This window comes from Canis lupus, chromosome 14 (assembly GCF_003254725.2).
Source record: "Canis lupus dingo isolate Sandy chromosome 14, ASM325472v2, whole genome shotgun sequence".
In the NCBI taxonomy this organism is placed as follows: Eukaryota; Metazoa; Chordata; class Mammalia; order Carnivora; family Canidae; genus Canis; species Canis lupus.
In genome coordinates, this window is record NC_064256.1 from 45,358,446 (window position 1) to 45,373,382 (window position 14,937).

The window sequence follows — 14,937 nt, forward strand, 5'->3', positions numbered from 1 at the left end:
TAGCCAAATTTTTCAGTGTATAATTGTTCACCAGAAATATTGATTTGGATTTGATAAAAAGATGTAGATGAGAAAGACTTATGTGTCATTCTGTCTGCTAGTTCATGAAAAGAAATATGGAAAACTTCATCCCTGCATATTGTGAGCTTCAGCTGGTGGAGGACTAGTTTTGTCACTGGAATTTTTTAAAATCCAGATATCCTGTCTTCTGTTTTTATAATTTTCTCTCTGGGAACCTGTATATCATCTTTCCCTATAGACTCCATGCCTTAAATATTGTTTGTCTCCCAAGGATATTATATCATTCTTTGCATGTTTTTACTAATACCTATATTACATATGAAAGTTTCTGATCAGTGTAAAGTAATCTGTATTGTTACAAAAAGACTTAACATTTTATTTCAGTTTGGAAGCCATATTATACATAAACACTCACTGTTCCACGATTAAAAACATATATTGAAAATAACTTGTTGATTTCTCCATTTTGACCTGTAAGGAGTTCATATTGGAGGCATTTTCTTGTAGTCCAATAGCAAATATTGACCTGTAATCAAGCAAAAATAGGGTACCTATGACACCAGACTCTTTTTATGTGAACATGGATTATAATTTTTTAAAAATGTCTTTACTTGAAAAAAGTTTAGAGCCATAAAATGAATGCCCAAGAAAAGAAGTCATCAGCAGAGGTTTACGAGTTACCAAAACAAAGAGTCCAAACTGTGCTCACCACAAGTTGAAGTAGTTAAAAAATTAGAGAAGGTGTTTGAATTGATGAGCTGTTTGAATTGGTTTTCTGACCTCTGAAATGACCTTTTCCATTACCTTCTCTGGTTTGAAAGATAATTACTCTCTTCTTACACCCTAAGGCAACCCTGGCCAGAATTTCAGCTTTTCCTTTTGAAGGGTAATGCTGTAGTGCAGTGTATTGGGTCAGAGTGTGACCTTAACACATCTGTATTTCACTAGGACCACCAAATAGAGATGGCCACCACTGTTGATGGTGCCTTCCCAGATATGAACTAGTCTGCATCTTGATGACTCCTAATAGCAGGAGGATCATTCTATTCTGCCCTAATACTGTTTTTTTTTTTTTTTCATTGTCAGTTTTGGAGAACAATAACTCTATTATTCAAAGAGATAAAAATGAAGTAAGTTATTTGAATAAGGTTTAATTTGATATAGTTATTTTATACAATATGAATTATTTTAAAGTTTTTCCAATTTTCAACATGTTTAGCTACTATCTTATCTTCATAGCACCTCTGGAGTTGCAATAATGAACAACTTAATCAGGACATATAAATTTATTGTACATTGCGAAGGACTTTAATTGGAAATATAATAAATCCTTTAAGTAAGGACTGGTCATTATAGAAAGCTGATTTGCAACAGCTAAATGTTCACATTATACTAAAGTGAGATATAAACAATCCTTTGTTACTTGCATGTCATTATAACACACAGATGTCTTGGCTCCAAGAACACGTGTATTTCTAAATGAGAGCTGGCTTGGATTTATGCCAGGGTCGAGGCTTAGTGATCTTAAGTAAGAGCCCAGAACATCGCACGATGGGAGGTCAGACAAGCTGCCTTTTTTATTATGGGAGTTCTAGTCTCTGCTTTAGAGTCTGTCACTGGTAAAGAGTAGATTCCCAGTATAGTCTGTTCTCCTACAACATACTTTAAGCTCTCTCATAACTAAAGAAAAAGCCTTAAGATACAAGTTGAGAAGAGACCTTCAGATAGAAGTTGAAAATCTTGCAGAAGATTCTTTAGGGCAAGTAATGGCTTGTTTAGTTGCCTCAAGAACTGCTGTGCCTCACAACAGTTATCTGAGGGAAGCTGAGGGTATAAAGTGCATCTTTCCCTGTGTTTAAAAAACAGTGTGTGTGTTGGGGGGATGAGGGTGGAAGGAAGGGAAGGAAGAGGGGCAAGGTTATGTGCTTGTCAAATCCCTAGGTCAGAATCGGAATTTTGATGTGTCTTGTCTCTGTTAGAAATAAGTTTATGGGATCCGTGGGTGGCGCAGCGGTTTGGCGCCTGCCTTTGGCCCGGGGCACGATCCTGGAGACCCGGGATCGAATCCCACGTCGGGCTCCCAGTGCATGGAGCCTGCTTCTCCCTCTGCCTGTGTCTCTGCCTCTCTCTCTCTCTCTGTGACTATCATAAATAAATAAAAGTTAAAAAAAATTAAAAAAAAAAAGAAATAAGTTTATGCAAGGACTTACCTACTATAGGAGAAAGCATGAGCCTAGATTTTAGGCTATGCAAAGCAGTGACTGATTGATTGCTGGATGCAAATGCCAGTGGATAGTGAACTGTGCTAGTATTACTAGGAGAGGAGTTATTATTTTATTCTGATTACAGAATTACATTAAATTTTGAGTGGTCTACTCACAGTCCCTTTCCTCCCATTTACTTTGTTATTTTCAGTAGGCAGTTTCCTGCAGAAATGCATGTATTGTGTTTTTTATATCAGAAATGCTGGTATACCACAATAAGTATATATTTAGTAAACTACTTATATGTTGAGATATAAAGTTAATAAGATCTCTGTGACCAGATTGAGGCATAGAAAGTTTATATTATTATATAATTGGCATGTTCTCCATTTATCAAATTGCTCCTCACTTTGTTGAAACAATGTTAACCCATTTAAATGGTATTAATATAGTTTTGAAGTAGATAATGTATAATTTTTAAAAAGATTTTATTTATTTATTCATGAGAGACACACAGAGAGAAGCAGAGACATAGGCAGAGGGAGAAGCAGACGCCCTGTGGGGAGCCCGATGAGAGTCTCTATTCCAGGACCCAGGGATCATGAGCTGAGCCAAAAGCAGGTGGTTAACCACTGAGCCACCCAGAAGCTCCAGATAATTTATAATTATATCATCATTCTTTTAAATAATATCCTAAGACCTAGAACCTCAATTTTAAATTTATTTGACATGAAACTGAGACTTCTGGCATTTGGCTGCTTGAGATTAAAACAATAACAACAAAAACCTATTTAGCATAGAGATATAGTCAGAGTACTTAATAAGTGAATGAGGAAGGCCCTAAAAGTGAAGTTCTTGTGAACAATGAGAATAACTAGAATGAGTCAAAATTTCTGTGTTCCTATGGCCAATATTAGGGTGCAGTTCTGAGTCCAGAGTATTACCAATTGGCTAATATCTTGATATTAAATATTAAATTAGTATTTAAGTATTAATATTTAATTAACATTCATAATCATTAATAAATACTAAAGCTATTTTCTTGAAAGAGCTCAAAATTCCCTTACAGTATTAGGTGTCATATCTACCATCAAATCAAATCTAAAATATTTGGCAAACAGCATATCTAACAGATTATTAAGGTCTTCATTTAAGCTTTATTTAAAGTTAGAAACTTGGTGTTTGTCCAAGAAAAGGCAGAAAATGATTAAATGAGAAAGTAGCTTAAGTCTTGCCTTCTCCATTGTCTTGTATGTATTTCTATAAAAAAAGACAATATCACATTTTCCAGTGCTTCCTCTTGTGCTATTGGGGTGAGTGATGAGCAGTATTAGCATGAAGTCTTGGGTTTGCTTGCCTTTCCATTCCCTTGGTGTGAGGTACATCAATCCCCAGACAGGATCTGATGTTGAGCACATCAGAGGTCTTCCAAATGGCATCCAGACAAAGCCTGAACATGTGGAGAACAGATTTAGTCTGAGTTGACTGTGAGGCTCATTTCACCCTATATTAGGCCAAAGGTGGCAAACCCTGCTACTAAGTGAAAGTTGCTTGATAATAGTAGTAGGGGGGAAAAAGCCAGATATGGGTGGTAAAGAAACTAATGAATTTATAGGATAAACAATCATGTCACAATATCAAAGGCTAGAATCAGACCTTAAGAGCATCTATCCAAAGACCATGCAGATATTTTTAGGATTGTGTTTCTTACACATTATCATGGAGAAAGAAACAGAAAAACAAATATTGCTAAAGATGTGAAAGAAGAGACAAACCATAATATTCCCCTTTATTCTTAGTTGGCAGTCTTCTCTCCTCACTTCTAGGCCAGATGGCCGCAGATTGATATTATGAGACGCCTGTGATACACAATTAATTATTGAAGCTGCAGAAAAGCAATCCTAGTGGGCATCTCACAAATAAACAGACTTCACAGGAAATAGTCAGACCTAGTATTTCAGAGGACAAACCTCATTACAATTAGCATTTGCAATGCTTAATATACATTAAATAATAACAAAGAAAATCTCCATTTTCTGTAGTCATGGCTTGAGTTGACTTTAGTATTGTTTTGACATTCAAAAAATTATGTATATAGAAAATTTAGGTCTGATTTGGATGCTTGTTAGAAGGTCATCAAATTGTTTCCAAAAAGACTTTTCCCACAAATATCTCCCTTAATTTGCTATCAGATATATTTACTGTTGTTTTATAGAAATTTACCATTGATCTGTTAAATATTTTTTTGATGTGGAATGATTAGGTTGGTGATCTGAGGTGGATGCTATGGGTCATGTATCTATTAGAGAATTTCTGTGGAATTTTAAACCAAAGGTGACTTTGGATAGCTTTTGCTCTAGGTATAATAGATGCATTACTTTTGGGAGTTTCCAAAAAAATATTGAAGAATCATAGCTGATTTTAATGAAGAAGGAAAGGTGTATATATATAGTTCAGGGACCTCAGGTTGCCTACGTGGTATCCAGCACTCCTTATTTATTAGTGGAACTCCCAATTGTATGTGGGGGTTGGGAAAAGGAATGGTACCTCATTTTAAAAACTCTCATTTTCTAGGGTCTTTCAGCTCAGAGTGGACATGTTCTGTAGTTCTGGCCAGTGAGATGAAGGTGGAAGGCCTCTCGCCTTCTTTAATGGTCCATCACTCTGATTCCTAGCTGCCAGGTTTCTGGCCTCTTTTGGCCCTAATAGCTGCAGCGTTGCCCACCATTAAAGGAGAACAAGGTCCTGCACTGATGGGGATGGGGTGTGCCAGTGCTGGACTGTTCCTTTGAACCCAAATTCCCTGATCTCAGCCTTATTCAAACCTCCAGATATTTTCTCAGCTCAGGCCTCTTTCTGTGCTTTGTTTGCTAGCCTTTCTAGTGACCTATGCACAGTCTCTTAGGCTAGGATTGATTCTTCAGATTGAGATGTCATCCGAGTACATTCCCTTTTGTCTTGGCAATTTTTTACTTCAAGGCCCTTGTATGTAGTACTTCATTTGCTCTTATGAAGGTAGGTTGGAATAAGGGTCTAGAACAGCAGCTCCAGAGTCAGACTGACCTGGATCTCTATATTGGGACTTAACTTGACCTCTTTTTCCTCAGTTTCCTGAGCTATAAAATGAGGATGGTAGTATCTGTTTCATGATATTGTTGTAAGGATTCAATGAGGTAATATTGTAAGGCAGTTGGTCCAGTGCCTGGTCATGGAATAAACACTCAGTAAAGTTGAGATGATTTTGTATAATAATGTGATTATTATACCAAACCAAAACCAAACATTGACTAGAGTTATTTTCTTCCTTTTAAAGAGTGGGAATCTAAGACAGTTTGATCATATAATGTTAGAACTGGTGCCAAATCTCTGAGTCTAAAAGCTCCATGGGGCAGATGCATGTTATTCTTATTCAGTGCTGTCTCCCTAGTATCTGACAGAGGGCCTGGCATAGAATAATAAGAAAAATAGCTAACATTTAGTGAACAATTAATTTGTATTCAGTCTGTTCAAAGTGCTTAATAAATTAGGTCATTTCCTTTCAAAGAACAATGGGGTAGATATTATCACTACCCCTATTTTAGAGATAAACTCATCTAGAGAATTTAAGTAAGTAGCTCAAGGTCAGTAGTCTGGTTCCAGAGCTCCATTGTCTTTCAATAAATATTCATTGGATATATGAGAGAAGAAAAGGTGGGAGAAAAGGATGAAATCCAGTATCTTGACTTCTTGTATTTGAGGTTGATTGTGGTACTTGTCCCATACAACTAGGTTGTGTCTCTGCCTTAGGAAGGAATGTTGCCCTGAATGATTGGTTTTGGGCGAGAACATGATGCATAATTTATTCCCTGAGGCTTCTGTAAGGTCTGTAGTAAAGAGGGGGTGGTACATGAATTACCACCCATAGCAGGTAGATCACTACCAAAATAGTGTTGACTACATGCAGATTGGTTTTCCAAAACGTATAATTTCACTGTTTGAAACTCAGTAGACTTCACCAATAAATAGCTGAGTTACCCCATAGAGAGTGGCTAGAGTAGTTCTAGGGCCTGGAGCCCTAGAGAGAGGTGGAGAGAGGTCTCAATGATGGGAAGCCAGCAGTGAAGACTTAGAATGGCCTTAAGTTTGACTGTTTGTTTATTCATTCATTCATTCATTCATTCATTCATGAGAGACAGAAGAGGGGAGAGAAAGAGAGAGGGAGGGAGAGTGGAGGAGAGACAAAGGCAGAGGGAGAAGCAGGCTCCATGCAGGGAGCCTGACATGGGACTCGAACCTGGGTCTCCAGGATCATGTCCTGGGCTGAAGCGGTGCTAAACTGCTGAGCCACCTGGGCTGCCCAAGTTTGACTAGTTTTGATAAATTTACTATTTTTGAAAAATTGCTAGGTTTAATTAATAAGATTTTATATCATTGGAGGGTGTAGCATATGTCTGTTTTAGAGTGCAGAGATATTTTTTAGGAATATTTCTCCATATATAATCTGGAAATGAAACAAATTTAAGATGAGTTAAATACACCCATCCAAATGTATTTGTTATGTCTATCTCCTTTTTACCTGAGAATTAAGAAAACAAATTGTACATGTTTGGCCAATAACAGAAGTACCTCTTTATTAATCACCAGTTTATAGAATTGAGTTTATTTCTGAGTTTTTCCTTCCACAGTAACACTCTGTCTTTCTGAAATTTAGCTCTTCTCTTTTCTTACCAAGAACCATAGTCTTTTGACTAATCAAAATAATATTCATAGAGCCTGTGCACTTGTCCTGTAGGAAGGTTCTGTACATCCTCACTTCAGCTTTGCCCTTAACCTCTGTTTAACCTCAATAAAAATCATCCAGTTTACTGGAGCCTCAGTGTTCTCATTTCTCTAGTAGGGATAATATCTCCCTTACAAAGTTGAGTATTACATGAAATAATAGACATAAAACTGAATATAATCAGGTGAACATGCCCAGTGCTCAGGAAATGATATTTGTAATATCATATTTTAAATATTGGAATTTTAATAAATTAATAAATACTTTAAATAAATAAATTTATTAATAAATTTAAATAATATTTTAAATATTATTAAAAATAAAGCATTCTTAATGTTTCATGTATTTAAAAACATACTGTAGAGTAAATGTACTGTCTTAGGTAAGAGAGCTATTATAGGTAGACACTTTAACAAGAGTGGGAAGTAACAACTGATTTTGTGATTAGAAGAAAGAAGACAGCATCTATAAAATTAGATTCAAGAGCAACAATTGTGTAATAGTTACAGCTATGTAGTATAGGATCAAAAGAGCTTTCTACCTCTCCATAATTTCTTCCAGCTGAATGAATGTACAAACTAATGCAGCAATTGGTGTTCATAATAGTGTCTTCTTTGAATCATCAGGAAAAGATTAAATTATGTGAAGTGTGCTCCATTTAAGAAGGCAGTGGGGTTGGAGCACAATTTAGAAAAAAAATTTCCTTTAAAATGGTGCACTTTTTACTGATGGCTCTACAAACCCTCAGCTTATCTAAAAATCTCTTATGTTCCATATGACTGAGATTTTAAAGTACTAGAAATCAAGCTAGAACTCAACTGCAGTGTAGGGGTAAGAATGGCTGTGCTATTAGACAAGGCATGCTCTTTATACTTTTCAAATGATACATTCTGGAGGATTTGTGTTCACTGACTCCATCACAAAGCAGCTGAGCTAAAAGGAAGAAGGGGCTAATTGGCCCTTTCTGTGCTAACAGTGACAGACTGGATCTAAATACATGTTTTACTCTGGACTTAAGCAGGATTTAAGAGCCTTTTTGCTTTTCATGAGGGGCCAGGGCAGCCCCTCACTCTTTCCTCCTTGTCCTGCAAGGGAGGTAGTATTGTATAGTGGTCAAGAGCTTGGGCTTTGAGATCTACCAATTAAGGATGCTTTGGGTTGTAAGTAGCTGAAATCCAACTCAGACTGGCTTAAACAATAGGGCAATGCATGGGCCCTCATATCTGAAAGTCCAGAAGATTCTTGGCTGTCTGTCCAGTGGCTTCCATTCTGTTGCCTAGTGACTACTTGACTTTGCCTTCCTTTTATTTTGGTTTCATCCTTGGTCTGGTAGTAGTGAGATATCCACAGCAGTGTTGAGTCTTGCAGCTGCATGTGACATCTAGAGGCTTACTCTTAGAGGATAGAAATACTAAGAGCCTCTAGCAGACTTTTCCTTATTTTTTTCCTGCCTATATTGGGTCAACTACTCACTTTGAAAGCAATCTCTGATGCTAGAGAAATGTTATATATTGAGTATATTAGGCCAGATCCCTGAACCAGTCATTGCCTAGAGGGATGGGATTATAATGATTGCTTTAGAGAAATCATGATTTACCTCTAGAAGTGGAGTCATACCACCTAGATCACAATGGCTGCCTTACTGTGGGTGCATGGATGTTGAGGATAACACGGTATTCTTTCTGGAGGCAAACAGACTTGTTCTTAGGTTTTAGCTCTGCCATTTACTAGCTGCAGGCCCCAGCCTAATACTGGTGGGGCTTGAGGGAAGAATGCAAATGATGGCTTACATGCACTATGTGGACACATTTTTAAAAGTTATAAATCAAGCCTCTTTTTTTCTACCCTGACAAATATATGTTTATAATGATCTGGAGGGTTATGTTTGAATTTGGATACTTGGGTACCTCAGAGTTCTGCCTAGAACACGGTTATGTAAGGAGAATAGGACCCAGGACTGCATTCTGTGTTTGTTCCACACTATGAAGTGTTTACATGTCATCTGAGAAGTCCAGGCTGTGTCTTTCTTACCCAAAAAGCCATCCTTTGTTCAAACCTTGAGCCTAGGTCTCTGGGCATGTGACACCTGCTCTAAAGTCAGCCCTAGGGAGGGATTTGCGGTAGAGGCCCAAAGAGGCTATGGAGGGGAGCTTGGGGCAGTTTGGCAGGGAATTCTGAACTAATCAGATGTGTCTAGAAGGGGAATACATGACTCTTGGCTAATACGTTTCCTTGGCTTTATAGACTATTGTACCCATGGGGAGGAGAACAGATAGGAGGGCCTGCTCTGGCCTTTCAAAACTTAAAATCCAGGGTAAAGGTTTATCTTCCTGGTATCAGGGCAATTCTGATGAACTTTAAGACCACAGGCAAGTGACAATTCTGCTGAGACTCAGTTTTCTTCTGTAAAGAGGGATAATACCCATAATACCCAGTTCCATCAAGTTGTGAAGGTTAAGTGAGATGAGGTATGTCAAATACTCACAAAATGCCAGTTATTTTCAGTGGGATTTAAAAAAAAGATTTTATTTATTTATTTATGAGAGACACAGAGAGAGAGAGGCAAAGACATAGGCAGAGGGAGAAGCAGACTCCCTGTAAGGAGCCCGATGTGAGAGTTGATCCTGGATCCTGGGATCACGCCCTGGCTAAAGGCAGATGCTCAACTGCTGAGCCACCCAGGGATCCCTATTTTTAGTTCTTAAGCACCCAGTGCACAGGTGTTCCCTGGCTCTAATGCTTACAGAAGACCGTGGGCAAGTCACCTCATCTTCTCAAACATCACTTCTTTGTCTTTGAAATATGGATGGTGATGCCTAATTGAGAGCCATTGCTAGATGTAGTGAGAGGGAATGCAAAATAACAGTAACACAGGCCCTGTAGTTATATGGACTGTCAGGAGGCCTCTGTGTTCCTCATGAGATAAGGTAGAGCTTCTGGATCAATACTTAAGGCACTCTCTCATTTTCCAGGTAAAATCTGCCTCTGACTAGAAAATATATTTGCACCACAAAGAAAGTCAGTTTACTACACCAGAGAGAAATCTTTGACAAGGTGTCCCTGTTCTTTTTTCTCCCTGCTTCAAAGTATTGCCTTTATGTCCTACCTCTTACTCAAGGTGATCTGACAAAGTTAAAGTCTTTTTTTTCCTAGACTTTATTTCAGCAAAATTATCCCTGTAGTAATGATTAACCATGGTGTTAGAGACCACAGAAAACTGTTAATGGTGAAAACACCGCCATGTAGTGTGGTAAGTAGGGTGTAGGCTTTTTTAAAAAAAGGCAATGCTGAATTGGGGTTCTGACTAACAGAAGATCAGAGCCGTAGGGGATTGTAAGAACAATCTGGGTTGGCCCCCTTTGTGTTCTATTTTAACAGAGCTGTTAGTGGTTGCTTACTTGGCTCAACATATTTTGTTACAATATTGTAAAAGAGGAAGTTATTTATTTAATTAGAACTATTGAGTAAATCAATATATCTGCCTTTTATGTATTTAATAACAAGCAATTTAAAAAATATTTGGAATATGTGGAGATAATGAAATTATTGTGCTGGGGAATAATTCATCATCAAAGCAGAAGCATGGGGTTAAACACACACACACACACACACACACCCACCCCATTAATCCAAGATGTATTTATGTAATATTAGTGTTCTTTGGTACACAATTACTGTTTAATCATAAGAGATATAAATATTTTTAGTTATAGTACACAGAAGAAAGGCAACTAAGTATCTTAGAACTGACTGAGGGATGGAAGTTTTAAAAGTTTAAGTTCTAAATTTAAATCCTTTAAACTGGTAACTTCAAATTTCTCAGAGGTTTTGAATTTGAATATAGGTACAATATTCAATATTGTATTGAATCAACTATGAACAATCAATATAGTTGATTGTTTATTAAAAGAAAAATATGCATTCAATTAAGATAGCTTCATTTTCACAGTGGCAGCTGTATTGTAATATGGAAGAAGAGATGCATAGCAAAAGAACTAAGATGGTGTCTTCACTTCAGTATCTTTCCTCTTAAACATGTGCCTGTACTAATATATATTAGTCCATTACAAAGAGTCATTTTTAAGTTCTAGTTGAAAGACTCTTTTACTTTGTTCTTTGATTCTAGTTTTAGAGTTAAAAAAGCAAAATTTGAGTCAGAACCAGAATATCCCTTGGTTTTCCTCCCTCTCCCCTGAAGTATTTGTTTTCTTTATCTTAGATATGGGTAAATAGATTTCTCTTTCAGATAGAATGAGAAGTTTTTTTTCTTTAACATTTTATTTATTTATATATTAGAGAGAGAGAGAGGCAGAGACACAGGCAGACAGAGAAGCAGGCTCCATGCAGGGAGCCTGATGCAGGACTCGATCCCAGGACTCCAGGATCATGCCCTGGGCCAAAGGCAGGCACTAAACCGCTGAGCCACCCAGGGATCCCTAAAATGGGAAGTTTAAGATTGCTATCATAGATGACAAAAAGAATATAGGATCGTGAACATAGGATCCCCTTAAGTAATGTCTCTGCATTTCCTATAGTGTCAGATGGAGCTTTGATTCAAAACTGGCAAGATGTAATATCCAACAAAAACTTCAAGTTTTTGTTCTTTATTTTTCAAGTTTTTAAATAGAACAAATACAAATGCCATAAATAGGATTGCCAATTCTCTTTAAAACTCATTCTGATTGGGCAGCCTAGGTGGCTCAGCAGTTTAGCACCACCTACAGCCCAGGGCCTGATCTTGGGGACCCAGGATCGAGTCCCATGTTGGTCTCCCTGCATGGAACCTGCTTCTCCCTCTGCCTGTGTCTCTGCCTCTCTCTCTGTGTGTCTCTCATGAATAAATAAATAAAATGTTAAGAAAACTTATTCTGATTATAACTGGAATTAAAATAAAAACTTAAAAAGCCAAATAAAAAACCTGATTCTGATTTTGAGATGAATTTTCTTAATAAAATATGTTTGTAGAACAAACGAGTCACACTGTTAATTAGTAGGGTGACTAGTAAGTAGGGCCAAGACTTGGTTTCCATGGTGCACAGTGGAGAATGTGTATGCAGCCCTTATAAAGGAGCTAAGGTGCACTCCAGAACTATTTTAAACTGTCTTCTGGGAAGCCTCTTCTCTGGCTTCTGTGGGCCTCTTCATACATTGTTTACATAGAGGGTCATCTTTCTGGAAATCCATGGGGCACACTGATGAATGAATGAGTCACAGAAGTAACTAGCTTTATAATGCTGAGAGTTATTGGCAAGAGGCCACATATTTTCTAAGATACAGGAGGAACAGCAAGAATGAAATAAATTAGCTTGTGTTTGGTCAGAGGAGTTTTACCTCCACAAAACTTGTCTCTCATTATTGATACACTCTGAGATATGATGTGGGGCAGATTGTGGAGCCTTTCTTCTGCTTGACTTAGGAGGATTTTGATTAAGACTTTTCTCTGGACCAGAGAATAAGGATTCATAGGTTATTGTTATTATTTTAATAAGCCCTCCACTATGTTTAATCAACGAGAAATGTTACCATACTCATTTCCATACATTATGAGATCAGATGCCTTCTGAAACTTACTTGTTGGTGGAATAAGGGATAATTTTTTTAAAAGATTTCATTTATTCATGGGAGATGCAGAGAGAGAGAGGGAGAGAGAGAGAGAGAGAGAGAGAGGCAGAGACACAGGCAGAAGGAGAAGCAGGCTCTATGCAGAGAGCCCGACGTGGGACTCGATCCTGGGTCTCCAGGATCACCCCCTGGGCTGAAGGTGGTACTAAACCTCTGAGTCACCTGGGCTGCCTGATAATTTTTGTACTTAAAATGTTTAAAATATAGAAAGCATCTATCTTAGAATAGTCCTCTGCATTTCCCATAGCCAGCTGATAATTTTGAATTCAGGATTAATTTGTCTGGAAACATAAAAGATTTATCTGTGGAAAAACTTTATTGGAAATTGTATCTGAAAAGAGTATTACTGAAAAACCCCAATATCTCAATTAAGAGTTTAAGAGTAAATTTAACTTTCATTTAACAATTCTTAGTCAATGCTTTTAAAGTATCCTTTCTGTAAATGACCCTGTCATTTACCAAATAGTTGCCATTTATAGATCAATAAAAGTCCAAAGAGGTTAAGTGACTTGTCAAAATAACACAGCAAATGGCAGAATCAGAAGATTCAAGGCTTTTAATTTCTAGTCTTTCGCTCTGAGACAATTAGCTAGTTCTCCTGTGAGTTTAGCACAAGAAAATTTGAATGGTGCTTCCAGGTGCACTTTGTAAAAGGGACAATTGTCTAGCTTGGATCAATCTACTTTTTTGTTTTTGTTTTTTTGAATAGTATTTGTTATAGAAAATGTCTGGTTTTGGCTAAATTGTTTATGTCCCTCTTTAAGAAGGAATATAAAACTCAGCTGAGAAAAGGGTGAATGAAACACATCTGTAAAGTTGATTTTCTGAATGAGAGAAAAAAGTGAGTTGTAAAACAAGTGTAGATAACCTTTTAAAAGCCTAGCTCTCAGAACATTGTGCCAGGATATTTTTTATTCAGTTGATCCATAAACTTCTTTCCTTGAGAGCATCTAACATCAGTGCTTAAAATTCAAGTACAGTTTATAAATTTGTAGAATTAACTTACCATTTTGGAGAGGGTGTTCATATTAATTATTCTGTATCCATTTTTCTTTGTGAAAAATCCTTCTTTTAGGCTAAAATAAGTGACAAGAAGCTAAGGATTATAGCTAATTGTCTAGAACACAGGATTAGAAATCCAATTCTGACAGAAGCCAAATGAGTTACACTGAATTTGGCACAGTGTGTAAAAGAAACAGGTCTCTGTTAATGACATGTTCTTGTTCATAAACAGGTGTTTGCCCAGGGGGAGTATACTTGCACTTATTTGCAAATGTTACGGAAGAATGATTCACTGGAATAGGTGAACATTTCTCAGTTTCACACCCAGATTATGTTATGGCGATTCTTTTAGTGCTCTGGGGTCAGTGAGCTTTTGCTAGCAGTAGAAGAGCTAGGATTCCAGAAGCTGTAGCGCCCTCGGTATTTGGTATTTTTAAGTTTAACTGGGATGCTGTTGCCCCTGTCCTTAATTAAACTGCATCTCAACCCAGTGTCTTTGAAAGGAAGCTTTTGTGAAATGTGTCAAGTGCTGGGGCTTTTCTCCTTTCTGCCAGGAGGCTTTTTAGAAGCAGTGGGAATGGAGTTAGGAGATCAGAAGTACAGTGCTAAAATAGTCTGAAAGTCCTTATTGCTGGTTGTTGAGGGGGAAAGAAGAGAAAAGTTCAACAAACAAAAAGCAGCTCCTTTCCCGGTTGAGATTCCTCTTCCCGTTGCTATATTGGCACCTTACACCAGCCAGAGTCTCTCAGCATTATTCTATCAGTTTAACTATCAAGTTTTATTTAGTTCATCATTTTGGAAGTTTCTCTGGAACACTGTTATGGGCGTTCAAGGGGTAGAGACCAGGGAAGCCACTAAACTTCCTATGCTGCATAGGACAGCCCCCAACTTAGGCATGGGACTTAATATATCAAGAGTGCTAATAATATTGAGGAACTCCGCTCTAAATGAAATAATTAAGACTTTTGAAAGAACTGGCCTGTCTCTGCAAATTTATAGCAGGTTTGTGCAAGCAGTTATTCAAAATATCCCACTCCAGGTAATGAAGGCACGGAGTTGTTTTTATTTTTGTTTTGAGCACTTCCTTACTTCCTGGTATAAGACTCTCCAGGCTCATCTTTGTATTTTCTGCCCCAGAGCTAGAATCAGCTATTTCTCGAAGGAGCCCTGGTTCTTTTTGTTGCAGAGTAATATTAGAAGCCAAGGTCTGGGTGCTGAGTATGCTCACTAACACTGTTTTGAACTCCATAATCTAAACTTAGTTTGTTCGTTACATCATTTTTTAAACCTTGGTCTTTACTATATAATGAATGTACTTTAAAAATATTT

The 14,937-nt window shown here is 37.4% G+C and overlaps 1 protein-coding gene across 15 annotated transcripts in view; it reads left to right on the forward strand.

Annotated features, from left to right (window-relative positions):
• BBS9 (Bardet-Biedl syndrome 9) overlaps positions 1–14,937 on the forward strand; it is a 433,011-nt gene that overhangs the window by 285,788 nt on the left and 132,286 nt on the right. The window lies entirely within an intron of this gene.